Source organism: Rhipicephalus microplus, chromosome 9, assembly GCF_043290135.1.
Source record: "Rhipicephalus microplus isolate Deutch F79 chromosome 9, USDA_Rmic, whole genome shotgun sequence".
NCBI classification, from domain to species: Eukaryota; Metazoa; Arthropoda; class Arachnida; order Ixodida; family Ixodidae; genus Rhipicephalus; species Rhipicephalus microplus.
The window spans coordinates 126840045-126855959 of record NC_134708.1 but is presented as its reverse complement, the minus strand read 5'-3'; the positions used below and the strand labels follow the sequence as shown (position 1 = coordinate 126855959).

Below are 15915 nucleotides of genomic sequence, written 5' to 3'. Positions count from 1 at the left end.
CTACGCTTGCCCCACGTAGACCCGTCGCTACACTTGTTCGTTTTACGCGATGGAATTCTTTACCGACACAACACCAGCGCCGATGGACCAGAGCTACTACTCGTAGTTCCTGCGACACTCCTTTCCGCTGTACTTTAACAGCTTCACGACGCCCCAACCGCAGGATATCTCGGGGTCACGCGCACGTACGATCGCGTGCGGCGTAAATTCTTCTGGCCAGGCCTTTACCGTTCTGTGCGCCGATACGTTGCTGCATGCGAGTCCTGCCAGCGCTCCAAACATTCCACCTTGCCACCAGCTGGTCCGCTCCAACCAATAGACATATCCACTGTTCCCTTCTACCGCGTCGGTCTTGATCTCGTTGGACCATTTTTGTAGTATCTTAAGGGCGAAGAATAAGACGATGCATGGCCAGAACAAGAAGGAACAACAATGTTTATTCACGAGGCTGCTGTCTTGGTTTTAATACCCTGGCCCGAGGCCGGAGCATGCGCCGTGGCGAGGGGTGGAGGCACGTGTTATCGGTATGTTCTTCGGCGCGTGCACCTGATAATCTACGATATATCACTTCCTCCCATCTGAGCTAGAACCTATCCGGCGGCTTGCGGGCACGGGTGGAGCGTCGGAGTGGGAGTGGTTCTGCCGTGGACCTTGGACTTGCTGGCTCGATGCCACCGCCAGACGCTTCCTCACCAGGCTCGGACAGACCGGCCTGAATGGCTTTGCTGCTAGTTGACTGGATGCCGCTGGATGAGAGTGGCAATTGCTCCATGGCCATTGGCGTTTCGCACGGTTCTTTCTTAACCGGTGTCGACGAGTCGCGTGGTCGTACTTGATCGACGTGTCTACGTTGCACCCCCCTTGGCGTGTTAACGGTTAACAATCGCTTGCATTCGACTGTTGTCACGGTTCCGGGTAGCCACCTTTGACCTAGCTGACTGTACTGTCGACTCCACACCTCCCTTCCTGGTGCAAACTCTTTCTTTCCAGAGTTCGGAACTCCGTTGACGGTAGCCTCCCTCTTCGCCCCGTCTTCCTCTGCCAGGTAGGTGCTCAGGCGGGTCCGTGGTTGGAATCCAAAAAGCCTTTCCGCGGGCGACTGCTCCTCTCGGGTCGGTGTTGTCCTGTAACGCAACAAAAATTTGGCAAGCCAACTTTGCAGCGTTCCCACCCGATTTTTCTTCAGGCCCTCCTTGATGGTGCGTACTGCCCGTTCCGCCAAACCGTTGGATTGCGGGTAGTATGGGGCCGTCGTTACGTGGCGCACCCCATTTTCCCGGAAGAACCGCGCTGTCTCTGCACTGGTGAACTGCGCACCATTATCCGACACGACAGTCCGTGGTATGCCAAATCGCGTGAAAATGCACCTAAGTGTGTCTACCGTAGTCGCTGCTGTCGCCGTCTTCAAGGGCACTGCTTCGATCCACTTAGTCTCGGCGTCGACGAGGACGAAGATCATATGCCCTTCCACGGGACCAGCAAAATCCACGTGTAGGCGGTACCACCGTCTGTTGTTCTTTGGCCAGTTTGCCGGGACCTGCGCTGGGGGCATGGGCAAACACTGCACGCATTGGGGACACCGTTTTGCAAGCATTTCAATTTCACCGTCTAGCCCTGGGTACCAGAAAATTGAGCGCGCGAGGTTTTCATTGCCGTCATGCCTGGGTGCGTATCGTGCAACTCTTTCAAAACAAATTGCCGGGCAGCTTTAGGCAGAACCACACGGTGGCCCCAGTAAAGTATCCCGTTACTCACGGCCAATTCATGCCTCCGTGCAAAATACGGTTGGTACTGCTGTTCCTCTGAACCGAGACGCCTTGGCCAGCCTTGCAAGATCCAAGTCTTCACTTGCTGAAGTACGTCATCTTTGCTGGTGTGGTCTGAAATACTCTGCGCAGACAAAACAAAATCATCCATAGCCTGCGCATGCAGGACATATTCGGCTAGTTCATTTTCCCAGCCATTATCGCGAACCGGTAATGGCAACCGGCTTAGAGCGTCGGCATTTGCATTTAGCTCTCCTTTTCTGTATTCCAAGTCGTATTGATAAGCTGCTAAGAGCAGCGCCCAACGTTGAATGCGGGCCGCTGCCATTTGCGGAATGGGTTTATCTGGACCTAGCAAACCAGTCAGAGGCTTGTGATCGGTCACCAGAGTGAACTTGTTGCCAAACAAATAATCTCGAAATTTTACAACGCCGAAGACCAGCGCTAGTGCCTCCTTTTCCGATTGTGAATAATTACGTTCCGCCGACGTTAGAGTTCTCGAGCGGAACGCTATGGGATGATCCACTCCTTGTATGCGGTGCGACAAAACTGCGCCTATACCCTCGGCCGACGCATCACACTCAAGCCGCAAGGGTCTTTGGGGGTCGTAATGCACAAGAAAGTTCGCCCTTCTCATGGCGCGCTTGGTTTCTTGGAATGCTGTTCTCTGTGCGGGCCCCCAACACCACAGTGCTCCTTTAGACAAGAGTCGGTGTAACGGGGCCAAAGTGGACGACAAGTTCGGTAGAAATTTGGAATAGTATGTGACCAGTCCTAAGAATGATTTAAGCTGGCTTGCCGAAGTCGGTGGTGGTGCCGCTAGCACTGCTTCCAAATTGTCCTGCAGTGGGTGGAGGCCTTTTGCATCGATTCGGTGCCCTAGAAATACCACTTCTTTCTCCCGGAAGTGGCACTTCTCCTTGTTCAGTGTTAGGCCGTTCGCCCGAAGTCGTTCGAACACTTGCCGCAGTATCGTTGTGTCATACTCTTTTTCTGCTACAATAATGTCGTCCAGGTAAACTTTCACCCCTGGTATACCCTGCAACACGGCTTCTATGCGCCGCTGAAACAGCGCAGGCGCTGAGGCAATGCCAAAAGCCAAGCGGTTGTAGCCGAAGAGGCCTTTGTGTGTATTCAACACAGTTATCTTCTTAGCATCATCATCCAGGGGAAGCTGGTTGTATGCGTTTCGTAAGTCGAGTGTGCTGAACACTTCGCCTCCTGATAGCGCCGCAAAGATGTCGTCAATTTTCGGAAGCGGGTACTGCTCTGTTCTTGTCTGCCTTGTTGCTGTATCACGTTGACGCCGCCACCTTCGGTCCGGGCGTATGAAGTACGCATGCCCCGAGCGTCTTCGTTCTCTTTCTCAGAAGCTAAGGCGAATTCTTCGGCTTCTTCACGAGTCAAGTTCTTGCGGCCCAGCAGGCACCGGCGCGTTTCCTCATCCCGAATCCCACAAATGATTCGGTCCCGCAACATACAGTCCAGTGTCGCCCCGAAATTACAATTTACGGCCAGTCTTCTCAGTTCAGCAATGTAGTCCCGGACGCTTTCTTGCTCATCTTGTTTTCGCATAAAGAAAGAATAGCTTGCTGCTATTTCGTTTGCCTGAAGGTTGAAATGTTTTTCCAAGCATTTCACAACGTCATCGTACGTCAAGAAGTTGATGGCGACCCCCGGCTGGTGCCCTTGCAATATCCGGACGACACTGTCGCTCAACGAGGAAACCAGTAGGGCCCGGCGTTTCGCTACGTCGGTAATATCGTTGCCCTCAAAGTAGGCTTCCAACCGGACACGATACGTGCTCCAGCTACTCACGGCGTCGTCGAAGGCAGGGGGCCGGGATCCCATTCTTCTGGTCTCAGCGTCGGAGTGCAATTAACCGTATCCCATCCTCGTTGCCACTGTAGTATCGTAAGGGCGAAGAATAAGACGATGCATGGCCAGAACAAGAAGGAACAACAATGTTTATTCACGAGGCTGCTGTCTTGGTTTTAATACCCTGGCCCGAGGCCGGAGCATGCGCCGTGGCGAGGGGTGGAGGCACGTGTTATCGGTATGTTCTTCGGCGCTTGCACCTGATAATCTACGATATATCAATTTTCTACTTTTCTGACTGGAAACAAATGGATAGCCGTAGCCACTGATTACGCCACAAGATACGCTATCACACGAGCGCTACCGACAAGCTGTGCCACTGACGTCGCGGACTTCTTGCTTCATGACGTAATTCTTCACCATGGCGCTCCTCGACAGCTGCTGACTGATCGTGGTCGCTCATTTCTTTCAAAATTAGTAAGCAAGATTCTTCGCTCGTGTTCGACGCGTCACAAGCTCACTACGGCCTGTCACCCACAAACAAATGGTCTTACCGAGCACCTAAATCGAACATTGACAACAATGCTCTCCATGTACGTTTCCAAATATCACCTTGTTTGGGATAGTACTTTGCCTTATGTGACATTCGCGTACAATTCGTCACGCCACGACACCGCTGGCTTCTCAACCTTCTATTTATTGTTCGGCCGCCATCTAGCGTTACCCTTCGAGACTCTTCTTCCATCAACTACGCAAACGGTTACAGAGTACGCCCGGGATGCCATCGCTCGGGCTCAAGTGGCCCGCCATATCGCACGGGAACGTCTTCTTGGCTCGCAGCTCTCTCAAAAGGCCCGCTACGATAGCCAACACAGAGTAGTTTCCTACTCTCCAGGTTCATTGGTCCTCCTCTGGACACCATGCCGCCACGTTGGCCTCTCTTCGAAGCTCCTGTCTCGCTACTCAGGGCCTTACAAGGTTTTACGCCGGCTTACCGATGTCGCATACGAGATTGCTCCGTTGGACAGTCAGTTGTCGTCGTCCGCACCTGCCACTGACGTCGTCCACGTGACCCGCCTCAAACCGTACATATCCGCATATAATCCTACTCTGATTAAGGCGCCGAGACGGCGCTGCCAGCAGCGGGGGTTTATATGTTACACGACATCGGCAACGAAAGAGCATCATAGACGATGAAGACGATGAAAGCGACCGTGCTCGTGTTGTTGTTGCTGCTGTTCTTCCATCTTGGCTGCAGCTGACTCTCCTTGTATATTTTGTAAATATATTTATTTCATTCATTCTCTCACCCCCATGACAATATAATATGCTTATATGAATCTATATGAGCATATGAGGTTCTCATATGATCATACATAAGTTAATCTGATTTGATCCTATGATCATGTCATCAAATCTCTATAAGTATGGTGCTGTGATGCGCACTTACCCCAGTATAGTTACGTGATGTAATTAAAGCCATTAATAATTTACGAGGGCCATGGTAATTCGTTTTTGTCCTATACTTCTGTATACTTCTGTAAAAGAATCATATTAAGGCGATGCACATGAACATTTATTAAAATAGGCGTAAATCTCAATTTGCGAGCCTTACTAAGAATTTAGTAATGAACTAACTACTCGAGTCAGCATTACTTACTTACTAACTAGGTAGTAATTTGAACTACCCAACCACGTAGTGGTGGAACACCCTGTTAGTATTAGGGCTAGTGTTTGTTACGAGCGCAACGAGGTAGTGCCTTTGACTCGGGTTACTTTTACTAGCTGCATTTACTAGCTGGTTAGTGGATTCTGTGAGAAGTAACGGGCTAGTACTTAGTGAATAAACCAATCTTTTTATTAAGAGCGTGTTTGAGTGAAGCGTGATGGTGCGTCGTTTCCGTAACGCCATCGTTTTTCTGCCAAGCAGACCATGCCTTGGCCAACGCGCTCACGAAATGCGCGCGATGTATCCTAGCGCCAGCGTTGCCACTTGTGGCTCCTTTTCACCAGTTTGGCGAATTTGAGAGGCATGGAGTGACCTAAAATCTGGCATAGCGTAGTTTCGGCGCTTTTCGGCTTAGGTGTCGACTGAGTTATGCATTTGATACTTAGTGTCTTTACAACAAATAGGTAACAAAAGTGTTTCTATTTTACGTAGTTTTAGACGCGGCACCGGTACAAAGCGCACCTAATGAACGATTTAGTATGTCTGTCTTGTTTCTCGTGGGTATATCCTAGTTCACCTGGGGTACTGGCGTACTGATGTGTCCGCCAGCAATTTTACATCAAAATATAGGTCAGTGGACTGCTTCACGTGCCGCGAGGTGGCAGGGTTATACTACATTTTGAGGTGCTTTTAGAGGATTACGCTTATTTAAAGGTTCGCTTCTGGAGTGGCTAGGGCACGGTAAGGCTGCGTATTCTGACCACAGCTTCAACTGTCGTGAATATCTTGTCGACTTTTTCCGTGCTGTAGTATCCCCAATTTTTTTATATTGAGCTTATATGTGTAATTAAGAGAGTTTCTGTGTGGGCCAACAAATCAACTTTCTTTGGGCAGCCGTCAGAAATCGCAGTGTGGTGAATATATCGTAGGCATAACCACCCATAAAGCGTTGTGCGGGCATTGCGACAGTTACGCAATACTTCAGAATTAATTTGCGTTCTCTTTAAATTATGTTATTTCATCATCAGGTGCATGAATTCAAGCCCATGAAATTCTCTAAACCTGCAGTATGTCTACGCACGCCAATCTCTTGTAGTGATTGCTTCATCCAGTATTCGCTACAATGCAAGCCTACACAACGTTATGAGGCACTATCATTTAAGGATGCTGCTAATGCATGCATGTCCTTTTTCAGGGCTACTATGGTGAAGCATGTGATATGACTGGCTTTCTAAAACGTCAATATAATTCATTGTTATTGGTTTGTACCGTACTCCTCAAGTCTCTGCAAAATTTGGCTTGTTTATTACTACTGATGCCACACATATGTAGAGTGGTGACTTTTATGGCAAAATTCGAAGAAAAATGGAGACTTTCAGCACATTTCTGTCATTGTTTTGCGAGTTTCACTTGAACCTCAGTGGTAACCCTGCCTAGCAATGTCTCGGGACGCTACGTTATCAAGGGGGATGGGGTTGAGCGACGCTAAGCTAAATGTGTTGAATGTCAAGGCTTACGCAAATAACTCGGGGCACACACGACGTGGTTTTACAAGAGCAACTGAATCTTTTAGATGTACTGCTCGTAAAACTGAAAAGCAAGCAATATATAGAAGGACCGAAAACTGGGCCAGTCGGTATGAATTCATACTACAGAAACAGTACCACAAGGTAAGACAAATGCACAAAAAAAGGAGCATGAAACACGAACAAGTAATATAGCCACGCATACCTTCAAAACACGGAAATAACGTATTTGGATACCATCCCGATGAACAGCTTGCTCTCGTTTCCCACTTGTATCGTCCTTTGAATATGAAAACCCTCGTACCATTGTGACCTTGTCAGTATTGGTGATAGTTAACCCTGCAGCACTGCATCATTTCGAGAGCTTGCAAGTGTAAACCACGCCAACATTCGGTTAACGAACCGCACCACATCACCAAGTATTCTTAGGAATTGCGGGCATATGAACGTGGCGGCACCTCTCGGCTGCAGGAGCGGCAGCCTGTCAAATATGAAATTAGTGAAAAAAGAGATATCTATTGAGAAAGTCGACTTATCCAAAACGACTCCGCGTTATACGTAGCAGAGACCCACTGGTAAATATTGGTAAAATTGCAGTATCGCATTAAGAAGCGTGTGGCTTCCAAGGACAATTTTATGCGGCCCACAGACACGCATGGGACCCCCTCGTTAAATATAATCCCTTTGAGAAGCTACGAAGTTTGTAGTTTGGCACTCGAACTTTGCCAGACTGTTCAAATAAATCTCTACAGTATGAAACTGAGAGTCGTTTCTAAGAACTAGTTTTTTTTTTGTCAGCTAATATTTGTTTGCCTATTTCTCATTCAGTTCCAGCAGGCCACCGCTTTTATTAACGACATATGGCGCTACGTGCAGATGTTACAAATCCTGGTATTGCTACTGTTCGCAACTGCAAAAAACTGGTTATCTTCAAGCAGTCGCAAACAGAAAAAAAATACACCAGCACTCCACTACAGGCTTCGAAAAACTTAGAAATCCTAGAAGCGCACTCGCACGTCTACAGGGCAAGAGGAGATGGTCAAAATTGAAAGGAATCACAAGCCATTCCCTGAGCAGGCCTGAATTATTTTAGTAGGTGGCACTGAGCGCTCTGCAACCTTTTCCCACGCACCTCCTTGCACTCACGAGAGGAGAGGGCGAGAGCTGATGCACGCGCTGTAGGGAAGCGGACAGTGGCTGAGGGGCGAACAAAGACCTGAGAAAAAGCTGCTTCTTATCTGAAGATGGTCGCACGTGCAATAACGACTATCTCCACTGAATGGTGTGCTTCGATGAGAGGTTGCCCTACTGGTGCATGTTCCTTTAATACACTTTATTTCTTCTCCTCATCTTGTGCCTGGCTCTTCATTGCATAGCCACCTCTGATTCGGCGCACGTGGTATCTGTCTGTGCAATCAGAAATATAAGGAAATGGTATTGCATTGAAATAGTGGTATTCTTCTATTCTGATATAAAAGCTGTATACGATGACTGAAAAAAGTGGCCCATTTTGAAACGTTTTCTTCTTTTCTACCGGTCAGGAAAGGGTAGTTGCAAGAAGTATTCTACATATTTATACAATTGGGGGATCCTTAAGCTCCGCCTTTAGGAGTTGCACGTGATAGCGATATCCTGTCTCCAGTGTGTACTGAGTATACAATCGGTTGTGTCAGTAAATCTTTCGCATAAGGCTGTATTCTGTATGCTGGTTTGCGTGCTTTAAACCACGGGTCATTGTGCGCGTGAAATCTTTTAAGACTTGCTATGCACCCACTACGTAGCCTCAAGCGAAAATACGCAGTAACGTGTGTGCTTTTTGTAGTGGGTGGGCCGCTTTTACCCATGAATTCATGATAATTGGATGTTCTGGCACCCGATCGCAATGTAAGCTTGTACCACGGATCATTATTGCGATATTACACATGGTATTGTGAAGCATGTGTACAAGACACGTGTGTTTGTGAAGCATGCTATTTACTTTCACTGTATTTCCAAGCAAGCGTGCGTATTGGTGGTAGAACACTTGCTTGCCACGCAAATGATTCAAGATCGATCATCACCCAGACCCAGAATTCTTTCTTTCTTTACTTTAAGAGCAAACTTATCGATTCTTTGGTGCCGCACAGATTCGTAGTTTTTCGCTCTCTACCAACGACACCGACGTCGTAATTTCTGAAGAGAAACGAGCTTTTTAACGCTGTAGCATCAAATTTGCATTAGGAAGCGGAAAATCTTCCGTGCTTTGTCGTTAGAATGTATCTTGTCTCAGCAACCAAATGCTTCTGTGCCAGCCGCTGTCTCTGCGGCGGCATTTCTCCTAATGTTAGCGGCACCGTCTGGTTCAGCAAGGAGGCCGGACAAGCCATTTATCAGTCCGCTCACAGAAACACCACGCAGGTGTCCCAATTTTTTCCATAGAAAAGCCACTGTCGGCCAGGAACGCCGCGGTTTCGGAAGAACGGGAAGACCTAAGCAATAAGTTTCACTTAGTAGAACACTCTTAAATATATTTGTAAAATTCCCAAAGGACACATAGCGAACACTTACAATGCTATGGCGGATTTCTTGGGGCTTGTGGTGTTTTTCTTTGCTTTCATTAGTATGAGGAAAGGTGAGGAGGCACCTCTGAAACGGCCATTCTTTACGGAAGGTTGTTGTTTGTTGGAAACATGCGCGTTTCGTGCCTACAGTAAATCTGAAGAGTAAAGTTACATTAAGAGCACTGTAGGCAGTTCACTCGAAACATGAGTGAATCGAAAACGTCTATTGCATAGCGAGAATGCCTCTTTCATATGTCATTGAAAGATTCCTCCATAAGAATTGAGGTATATCTTGGGAAGCAGTTTTCAATGACGAAATGCCAAGCTACCCTCTGTAAATTCGATCTCTAACAGTCAAACAGCGAGCAATGAGCTAGACTTCATGAACTCAAAATAAAACCAGATGTGTGTTTAAAAGTGCTAGGCTTGACCTTTGGAGGGTAAGGGCAAAAGTCTGCGACAGCCGCCCTTCTTGTCAAAACAAAGCAATCCCAAAATGTTGTAAACAAAGGAATCTGCAAGACGAGAAAGAGCAGATGAAGCGTCAAGATACTTGCTATCTTGATGCTAAGAGAAGGCAGACAGGTTAGATTTAGTACAAAAGCGTTCACGCGTATGTATTTTAACATTCCAAAATATTGTTTTCACAAGTGCTTATGTACTCCTTCATTCGATTTCTAAGGCGTTACTTTAGGGTTATCAGCTAAAAATGTGCTACGTTAAACAGAGTTTCTTCAAAATCAGAGGGATCGCGCTTGCCTCCATTTATTAATAACAATATTTTGACAAGGATGTTACGGCAACACTTTGTAAGTTGTGCATTTCTCACGTACATTTTCGTAGCATCTGTGCATTGCTCGGTCAGGTTCCTGAAAAATATTTCATTGCGTACTCGCATGAAGGTGTAGCGCCTGTGCGGGATGAGCTTCAGAGTAACGTGAGTAGCGAATGAAAAGGTTTATCTGAGGGTTCGCGTCGTGATTGCGAAGGTGAACTATGTTAGGAGCTAGGTAGGAAATTTTTTATTTTGTAGCCTGCAAACAAAAAGTAAAAATTGGCTAAAAGAGTGGTTTGTTTCTCATTACCTAAAGGTAATCATTATTGCTTTCCTCCAACAGAGTGCTTAAATATTGTGTTTCAAATATGCTGTGTAAAAGAGTTTCAATAAAGACGCTACATTTGGAAAGTTATTTAACTTTCCGTTTTCTTTGTCCCTTAAATCTTTAACCGTTATCTTGTAAACTATAGATTTGACTTGTGAGACGAACAATCATTTTTAGTGCTGAAGCAACCTTTTTTTAGACATCATGTTGTTTGCTTAAAGGGAAAGCATGTAGGTGGCAATCGATAGCAATGCTCAACTGTGGGATGTTTTTCTTTAGAAAAACACACTGCCAGCAGTTTGTTGACAGTTATCTTCTGAACACTGCAGAACATTGTGAAATGACTATGTACTGCTTCTTCGGTGCTGAAATTTATAAGTTATGCATGTATGTTCCATTTCAACATTTCTATGGCCTGTCTTTTAGAGTACGTTCATATCTGCGTCCATGAGCAATCCCACCCCATGAATGTATCCATCTTGCACGAGCTTTAACGCATTTGGGCAATCAAAAGCCTTGAAACTACCCAGCTGCCTGTTTTACCGAAAATTTTTACACCTTGTTAAAAATATTGATGTGCACATGAAGAGAGTCTAGTTAGGAGAGTAGTTGTATATGTTAAAAAATGGTCACGTGTGTTTTATGATAAAAAAATACTCACCTTGTGTGGCCTTGAACGATAAAAATTCAGGACACGTCATTGATTGTCAGGTCTTGAACTTTAAAACGCTTATCTAACGATATTGTACTTCACTGCATTGGTTAGCTTTTCTATTTATCAAGCGTTTCGTCTATCAGCGATTAATTTTCTCAAATAACTTTAATCTCCAATTCACAAGAAAAAGGACATTGTAGGACTAGAAAGCTTCAAACGCCGTATTGTTGTAAAGATAGGCGTGGTCTTTCTTTATTCAGTCATGGTTGAAAGAAACAATTGTTTTGCGAATGTGCATCACTGCGAGAAGGCAAGGGGCTGCCTGAATAGTTTGCCGTAGCTGGTCATAGCAAAATCAATGGTTCCAATGGTTATATTACCAACACTTTCCAACCAGTTGCGCTTTTCTAAATATTTTCGCTCCGCCGCTCCTCACTGCATAAATCCTGACGTATGTCTCTAAAGTGCCACTGTGCACTGCTGAAAAGATCAATTCATTTCGCCAACTAATGTGATTTGGAGGTTGTAGAGTTCAATCCTAGCTCCTTTTACCAGCAGTCTGCGATCGTGTTCAATGGAGTGTTTTAACTATGGTTAGCATAGGTTAGAGCTAGTTTCTCAACTATGATGGAACTTAGCTTGTCGCCGGTGCCGAAACCAAAACAATCCTTTGCTTGATACGTCTGGAACCATAATTTTATTGCGATAACAAATAAATGGACACTGCCGGTTGAATATTCAGTTGCCGTCATTTTCAGTGTCAGAATAGTTCGAATCCGTGTCATCAACGATGGGAAGTGTGGTAGGGGCCTGAGTTCTACTGTCTATGCTGTGCGTCTTACAACTGGTGTCCGCAGTTGGCAGTGAGTTAGCGGGGTGGCGGGTAGTCGCAGTTAGCGGAAAGTGGGCGAAACAGGCTGGTCAACAGCTAACCACTCGGACTAGGATCCCTGCCGGACGATCTCGTAGGCATGCCAGGCCTTGGCAGCACCACGAAGACTGTCGATGGCAACTGCCGACTTTCGACCTTCCGGCCAGGCCAGGCCAGCCAGGCTTGGAACCACGTGCGCATGCTCCAACAGACACGCAAGCAATCGATCAGCATGCTCTCCTGCCCACATGCTGGTCGTCAAGGAACCTTCAAGGGACCACAACCACTGGTTCAAAGTCCAGTCTTACCGCAGGGTCTGCAATTCGCGACATCCTCCTGGACGAGGCCTTGACACGCCAGTTGCCAGGCCCCAGAAATACAAGCGCCCAGGCTTCTAATGCTCCAAAACCCGGCTGCGACCTCACACGTCACCGAGTTGAGACTCAAACACAGTGTCGTCATCGTAGCGAGAGCAAAACACACGGGCAGCTTTTTTACCCACCCTTCCAAGGTACCCCAGGGTGCAGGCATTCACCGCAAGAAGGCGGAAGTACGGCGAAGGCACCCTCAGACACGTCGTGAAATGTGGGAGACAGGCTGGCATCAGTGCTCCGCGCATGCGCAGTCACCATTGTGGCAACGACGTCGCGCGCAGCACCAGCAACATGAATGCCGCATTTCCAGCGCCACCTCGCGATTTGAGGTGCAGCCTACTAACTACGGTGGGCGTCGTGGGAACATTGCTACGCCACGTTGCAGCAAATGTCGGCCTGTGGCCCCATGCCATCAGCATACACGCCACGCAACGCACCATTTGGCTTCTGGTTATCGCTAACAGTCACACTTGCATCGTAGGCACGTAACTTGCGTCAACCGCCCATACGGACGACCACCTTTGATTTCAGCAGTCTTCGCCCTTCGACACCCTAGCCTGCTCTGCGTATCCCAGTGCCGCTCACCAGAACTGCTAAAGACCCAACTTTTTTTGTTTTTAAATGCGAAGCACTTCTTAGCAAACTTCGGCGGCTTGGAGGATATCTATCTATCTATCTATCTATCTATCTATCTATCTATCTATCTATCTATCTATCTATCTATCTATCTATCTATCTATCTATCTATCTATCTATCTATCTATCTATCTATCTATCTATCTATCTATCTATCTATCTATCTATCTATCTATCTAATCTACGAGTTTTAGCTCTCCTGGCCGTTTCAATATTTGCATCAAAGCCAAACTTGCTATGGCATAACATGACTTTAAAATTAACATAATGGACTAGTCATAACAAGAAAATCATGACATGTGTGTCATGAGTCACGCGATTTACATTTCATGGTCGCTCAACACGCGGTAGTTTCATTCACATGACATGTTACAAAACTGGTATGGTGTGGCATGATTGCATGGCGAACACAATTGATAGACCCTAACATGAAACTCATGTCATGAATGTCATGTGACAACATGACTACATGCCACGCTCATGATGGGCCGGCGGCCGCTTCGATAGCTTCGCTTATACCAAATTTCGTATTACGGGGCGTGAACGAATGGGGAAAGTATGATACTGGTGCAAACGTGATAAACATGATATGCGTGTCATGTAACAACATGACTGCATGCTACTCTCATAATGCGCTCGTGGCCACTTCGATAGTTTCACAAGTACCAAACCTCGTATTACGTGACGCGAACGAACGACACATACAAACATACAACATACGAACATGATAATCACGACATGCGTGTCATGTAACAACATGACTATAGTCCACACTGATGATGCGCTCGGGGCCATTTAGTTAGCTTGACATATGCCGAATTCGGTATTACGTGATGCCAATGGAAGACGAGCTGTGTGACTTGGGTAAATACGATAATCATGATATGCGTGGCATGTGAGAACATGACTACATGACAGTCAAGACTCCAATACATTTTGACGTGACGCGGTGCGCGTGCTCACCGGCGTTCATTTCGTCGCGTCGCGCCGGCGTTGCCACGGCAGGCGCCGGTCCTGTCATATACTCGCAGGCGCACACGCCAAGCTGCGTAGCTTTGAGGCATGCGCGTTTTAGAGCGTCCGGCGTGCCTTCATCACGAAAAGAGGGAGACGCAGTGTTGTCTGGGTAACGCATTGGCGCAAAATGCAACATGTCGCAATTTGTGCCGGTTGCCGTCGGCCCGCGCCAACAGACGCTGTTCGCGCCTCGCGCGAGACTATTGAGTGCTTGCGTTTTGATAACGTAGCGTCACTGTGCCCAGCGTGTGCGCGCTTCAACGCTACATGGGAGTATATTGAGCCGTTCATGATGCTCTCGTGGCCGTTTCGCTAGCTCCACATATACCGAATTTGGCATTACGTGACGTCTATGGATGACGAAATATATGACTGGTGCAAATATATGGCGCGTGTCGTGTGAGAGATTGACAACATACCACGTTCATAGCGTGCCTTTGGCTGTTTCGCTAGCTCCACATATACTAAATTTGGTATCACGTGACGTGAATGGATGACGAAGGTAAGCGACACATTGAAACATGATATTCATGACACAGAAGCCATGTATGGCATCATTTACCTCCACTTTGTAACATTGTGTTGATTTCAAAGTGGCATAACATTTCTCATTCCTTCTTCGCATATCATTGATTCCCGCTAAACGTGGGATCTCCCAGTTTTTTCACGATGACAACTGGGACTTCCTCACGGACAAACCTCAGACTGCCGCTCATGCTACATAGATTCGATTTCTCTTGATTTTTATTTTGTATAAGTTTGAAATAGTGCAAAGTGCTAGGGGTGGAGCCTATGTAGCGTCACGCCAATCTTGGCCGGCTGCCGCACTAAAGAAGAAGAAAACCGCGTGCCTCGTGAAGCGCGAACCACGAGATATAAGAACAGCCTAGCTCCTGGCCTGGTTGGACGCTGCAGCGGCGACTCCGCCTACGCCCGCGTCCCAAATAAAAGCGCTGATCTCGGCACGGGCTCATCACCGCCGTCTCGTCTCTCGTACCTCAAGACTCGCATCTGCGGATGGTAGAGCGACCTCGTACTCACACCAGCGTAACCCATAGCCAAGGGTGAGGGGACGGCGTCCGTTGGAGGCTGGTTGGATGATCGCCACCAGTTCATGAAATTGACGCTGATGGGAGAGTCAGCCATGTTCCCCGACGAAAGGTGCAGACGAGAGGTGCCCGGTAGATGCAATGTCATGAACTGGCGTCGCGGCGCCGACGAACAAAAGTTCAGCCAGCAAGGGGGCCTTAACGTCATCCTTGGACATTGTTTGAAACGTCGGCTTGGTTTGACGTGATGAGGAGGCTTTGAAGCCATTCTAAAACTGGGGTCGGTGCGGTGCTGGGTAGACAGGTTCCACATTCTTGAAAGGACGGACGCCTTTTCTAGTGTCGCAGCTCCGGAACGCCGAGGATGCACAAGCACCGTGGTGTCCGGTTTAAGGCAGTGTTTTCAACGACTGCGCCAGAGGATAGAAACACAGAAACAACGGCTTTTTGTCTTCATTACAATACACACACACACACACACACACACATATACATATATATATATATATATTATATATATATATATATATATATATATATATATATATATATATATATATATATATATATATATATATATATATATATATATATGACGCTACGATGAATGGGCTCATACGCCATGTTTTTTCTAAAAGCACTTCTTACTCATCTTCTTCTACGAACCGTCGCTACCTTCTTACGTCACATGATTCCCTCTCCCCCCGAAAGAATGCGCGAGCTACAATCTAGAGAGCATGAACAAATGGAGTCTTATAATAAAAAAATAATGCCAGAAAATGCAGTAGTTCCATGCCACACGGTGGTTCCATGCACTTGCACAAAGTGTTCACAGGAAAGGCAGTCCGGTGATATCTAGGAGACCTCTGGTGGGCGAGGTTGGCTGTTGCG

General features: G+C 47.0%; 1 protein-coding gene across 4 annotated transcripts in view; it reads left to right on the top strand.

Annotated features, from left to right (window-relative positions):
• Positions 1-15915, top strand: part of LOC119164630 (uncharacterized) — a 231070-nt gene that overhangs the window by 177092 nt on the left and 38063 nt on the right. For 2 of the 4 annotated variants that reach the window (XM_075874291.1, XM_075874290.1), the window contains exon 1: positions 9921-10128. The exons of the other annotated variants lie outside the window; for them this stretch is intronic. The gene's annotated coding sequence lies outside the window, so the exon portion shown is untranslated. Of the gene's footprint in view, positions 1-9920; positions 10129-15915 lie in introns of those variants that run through there. 4 annotated transcript variants of the gene reach the window in all.